Source organism: Athene cunicularia, assembly GCF_003259725.1.
Source record: "Athene cunicularia isolate RWA chromosome 2 unlocalized genomic scaffold, athCun1 chr2_part1, whole genome shotgun sequence".
Lineage (NCBI taxonomy): Eukaryota > Metazoa > Chordata > Aves > Strigiformes > Strigidae > Athene > Athene cunicularia.
The window spans coordinates 122,791,394-122,796,874 of record NW_020799095.1 but is presented as its reverse complement, the minus strand read 5'-3'; positions in this window follow the sequence as shown (position 1 = coordinate 122,796,874).

Below are 5,481 nucleotides of genomic sequence, written 5' to 3'. Positions count from 1 at the left end.
CAAGAGTAGTGATGATGACAGACCCTGTTTTATACTGGATATTTAAGACTCCCTCTCTTCTTCCCTAGCAAATAAGGACGGTTCAAAACTGGCTGGCTCCAGTATGGTTTAGGATGAGAGAAGATCAGATTTCACAAATCAAATTGCTTCTAAATCTCTACCCTTCTCAGAAAAAATGCTTCGGTGAAAAGAAGAGGTAAAAATAAAAGCAATTAGGCTTTTATGTGAAAACAAGCAACAGATCTTCGTCCAACCTTATCTTAATTTTTTCTTCGTACTCTCTGACATACCCAAGTATTCCCTCAGATCAGAGCTCTGAAACAGAAAGCATGTCCCAAACAGCTAGATCTATCGTTCTTTAAATTCTCAGCAGATTTTGGATCTGGACTAGCTTCCTGTCACTCCAGCAACAGAGCACTGTGTAGTTTCAAAACACCGAATTACACTGACTTTGGATCAGATTAAGATGAAAATTATTGTACCCTAAGGTGTTGTCACTCTAGTCAAAGTCAATCATCAGTAACTTGCATCGCACACAGTGAACGTTAGGTAGATATTATGATAGCTGACAATTTTAATTTTCTGAGAACATGTTAAACACCACATAAAATTTAAAAATAATCTGCCAGGTTGGTTTGGGGTTTTAGTGTTTTGGTTTTTTTTTGGGGGGTGGGTGGTGTGTTTGGTTGGGTTTGTGTTTTTTGGGGGTTTTTTGGTTTTTTTACAAATGTCTGATTAAAGAATGAAGACAGAGTACCTTTTAAATGTATATGTATCCAATCAAGCTGATAAAGAAAGAAATAGAGCATTATAGTGTGGGGTTTTTTTTGTTTTCTTAAGAAAAAGACAAGCCATCATGGTAAAAAGGAGCTGCAGATCACAAATGTGCTATAATTACAAAAACTGAAATCTTCATTATGAGAAGACCAGAAGGATGAGTGAAAATAGGAGACGTTATACAACTAATGTCCAAGCTACGGGTAAGTGTGTGTTGGGGAAAGAGACTGGTATTACATCTTTACAGAAATGGATGCATAAAGATTTTTAAACTAACTGTAATATTGGAAACAACTGTTTAACTGCTAGCATAGAACCTACTATACCTCAAATTAAATGGAAGTCCCAATATCTGAATAGTTATCAAGCCTTTGTACAGCATTTGACAAGTAGAATTAACACTTACTATGAGAAAAATGCAAAAAATTTAATAACCCTTGAAGAGTTTTAAACACCTCCCTATTGTACAGAAAAAGTACAATACAGTTCAATAGGAGGTAAGATACAGAAAATAATTACAGAAAATCAAAAAGAAGTGTATTTTCAAGCTTCTGTTACTTATGTTGTGTTCATGGCACATCACTGTAAGGGTACTGTTTTTCTGATGAGAACCACAAAGTAATGGTATTTGCTTAGATGTCAATTACTTTTTCAGAATACAGACCAAATATTCCAATCACCTAAGTTATTTCAACACCAAACCACCTTATCCTTCAATAGAAACTAGTAAGAAATCTATAATAAAAATCAGGACTATTTCAGTTTTATTTGTGGAATCTATTCTAAATCTGAAAAGCTTTTCTCTGAGATGAGCAGCAGTCTAACAGAACAGAGACTGCTCATGGAAACTAATATTGTGCTCTGTTTCAGACTCATCTGAATACACGCAAAGATAAACTACTATTTCATATGTGTAATTCACTATTTACACTTGCCTAAAAGCTAATAGGAGCAGAAACACATGATCAAAACCTGCAACCATAAACTTACTTTTCTTTCTCCTCCTGTGCTATCAGCACACTCTTGTCTCCTGGGTGCAAGAACAGTGAGGGATGTAAGAATAAAACAAAACAAACCCCAAACCAAAACCAATCTGACCATAGATTTCATCTCAGCTGTACGTATATGAAAAGTAGCTATGCCACATTTTTGTAATCCCTTCCCCACTACCACACCTTACTCTACAGCAGTTCCCTATGCCCCCAAATTAATTCTTATCCTGAAAAATGGATCCTCTAACAAAAGCAAGATATCAGGAACTTGTTAATTTGCCTCTGTAGTTGCATGTGCTTATCTCAAAATACGGTCTTATCAGCTGCACACATGATGCTCCTCTGCTGTTTTACATGCTATAGCATCGCTCACAGAAAACTCAGCGATTTAAAACTGTTCCATTAAGTGCCTAACATCCAATCAAGTAGCTTGAGGTCTGGTAAAAACTACATAAAACCACAGCAAATTATAGTCCTTGCTCTGAAGGCCTGACTTCCTCCCCAACGTTTTTGCTCTGTTAAGAGTAATTGAAGAAGTTAACTTAGAACACTACAATGTAACTCTTACATCTGAAGTACAACTCCTATTCATCACCACTCACATAAAGCAAACAACTACAGTTCACATGGAAAAAACAACACATCAAAGGCCTTCCTCCTTTTGGAGAGCTTCTGCTTTAAACCAACATGACTGTTAGGCTGGAGAAAGCTTTTCTGGCAGTACTTCCAAAGCTCAGCTTCAAATTATGTCCAGAGAGAAAATGCTTTAAGAAGCTGCTTTCTGGGGAGGAACCCCCAGCAGCCAATAAATCTGCATCTTATGGAGCTAAATTAATCACGGAATTGAAATCTTTTGCAGTGATTTCCCTGGAAGTATCTATTTCTCAAAATTTTTACAAACACAAGAGTCCATTTATTTAAAAAAAAAAAAAAAAAGGTAGTTTAAAGCTGACTGTATGTTTCCTTAAACTTTAATATGGAGACAGATTATTTTAAAAACTAGCATAGAAAAAAAAGTCAAGATTTTTCTCTTAGAAAGAAGCACCGACTGACAGCTCAATACCCTTGAATTACAGCAGCTGCAACCACTTGTGATGTATTTTGGCATTCCAAATTAAATGTATCCCAAAAATAAACCAAAATCATCACTCATTTCTTCATGAGCGTAATATCCAACAGACCTATAGAAATTTCCACTGCTTTACTGCCTTAACACCTATAATTTCCTTTTCGCACTTGAACAGTGGCACTATGCCATATGTTTATTAGCAGCTGCTAAACATGCCCTGCAGTTGAAGCTTGTCAAGTCAAGAATACATGTGTGTTGTCTCTAAGACAAAGGCTGAGAGATCTCTCACAAGTTTCATTAAATCTAAATGGCTTTGCAGCCTCATTATGTATGTTGCAAATACGGTCAGAGTACAAATTACCTACTTTTGTTCCAAGTATCTCGTATCATGGCATTAAGGAAAAAAACGGGACTATTGCTTTGGTATTAATTTAAACATACATATCAAGAGAAATTCAAGTGCCATTAAAAGTGTGAAAGGATATGAAAATTAAGCATAAAAGCAGAAAGAAAACAGAGACTCTTAATCGGATTTTTGATAAAGCAAATGTAACCCAAAAATGCACCACAAAGAAAATTACATTGACCCTTGAAAAACTGCAATTCCTTCCCTTATAAGAAGTTTTTAACTGAAAAGTAATCACACAGGGATGCTTCCAGACTGTTTTCTGCTTAAAAGCACCTATCTCTGTTCAGTTACCTTCTAGAAGCTTACTTTGTCCAAAGCTTACCTTTAATATAGTAGAAAAGAACAACTGATACATCTCACCTATCCTACTGTTACATTTATTATTACAGTTACTACAAATATTTTTCTTAAACTATCAGTGGTATAAAAGCAGAGGCTCATTTTAATAAAATTTCCATGACAATGAAAGGTTAATCTTCAAATAAACACTCACATGACATTTTAGGCTACTGTGACATGCAAGCCAATATTCTGCCCCCTCTTCCACCCTCCCAGTATTTATTAGTCTTATGACAGACTGGGGATAGGAAGACAGAAAGAAAAAGCAAGCAAGTTTAGTAGGAAAAACTGACTGGAATATGTTTTATTTACACACAGCTTAATGCGAGTGAGAGAAAGTTCCAAGTGTGTCATGGATTAGCAACACCTAGTGATACATGAGGCTACAGAGTGACAGGGCATACCTTTACAAGCTAATCATTCACAACTCAAAGCTAGAAACTAGGCAACAAGATGTTAAGCAATATATTGCAGTAATTTTGTTTAAAGAGGTGGTAAAAGAAGTTAAGAATGGAAGTTTCAAAATTAGGAACAAGTTATTTAGGCAAATTTGGCTAAAATACTGCAGAGTGAAGAGCAAACGCCAGATTGGAGCAAATTGATAAAATGACCTACTGCTACGAAATGTTTGCAACAGTAGCTGCCTTAAAAATACACTGACTCAAAAGGTAGCATTACTCATCTTGAAGGTGAACGTCTCATTTGTAAATCCAAAAGTATTTTGGATAACTGATATTTATGTATCATAAGATTTTACTTGCAGTCCTGCAGTAGTTGCACATAAAACACTTGCATACCTTTTCCAACTAGCTCTAAGAAAACCTATGTTCACCTAACACTTCATCTGTCATCCTGATTATCCTACCCAAACAGAATAGCAGTTCTTGTCCAAGGTACCCCGAGCTCCTTAAAGTGCCCAGGCAATATGCTCAATTTAGCTACTGCACAACAATTCGGACTCCGGATACATCTATACAACCAAGGTGAGCGTTTTAATTAAAACTGAGCTCTAATAGTGAAAAGCGGAGTGACGGGGGATTAATGCCGGCTAACAGCTCAAGTGAGCTCGAGTACCAGCCTAACGCGATTGCACATTAGCTTATGCCCGCTGGCAAGTTTAACGCCAGCTACGCGATCCGAGGGAGCTTTTACAACGCTGACATCCTTAGGAGGAAAGGCTGCGGAAGGCTGGAGATCCAACAGGAGTATTCTTTAGAAGCTTTTCATCCACATGTTCTAGAGTTAGCCCTGCCTTACTCGTAAGAGGAGCCAAGAAACACAATGCTTTTTAAATTCAGCGGGGAACATGAAGAATTTCACTAGTCCTAAAGCATTAGAGGAGAGCTGGCATATTAATATGGCTTTCAGGAAACCACATGTTTATCTCAAACATACACCAAGCAATTGCAGACTTCTTGCTCGGTAACCCAATCTAAACCAACACAACCGGGGGAAAAAAAATGATTTCAACGAGAAGATCTTGACTCCACAGAGTTACCGGATTAGTGCACGGGGAACAGACCGTTAAGAACAGCAGCGTAATTCTAATTGGCAAGCACCAGTTTCACACGCAGTTGTTAGCCGGACACCACCCTCCCTTCTCCGGTACCGCAGGAGGAAGTTGTAACGAGTGTTTTTAAATCAGTGCTGCAACACTGGTATTCGTACGCAACTTTTTCCCACATTGCCGGTTTATCTTCACGAGATAAACTAATGAAAAAGGCACACGCTACCTCCGAACAGGTAACGCTAACCAGGCACGGCGGTAAGCAATAGTTCGTGCAAACGGTCCTGGTCTGCGGACGGGCAGCGCTGACAGCGCTGTGCCTGCCCGGATCCCGCGGGAGAGTCACCCCAAATAGGCGAGAGGGCTCGCCTCCAGCTCCGGAGACGGG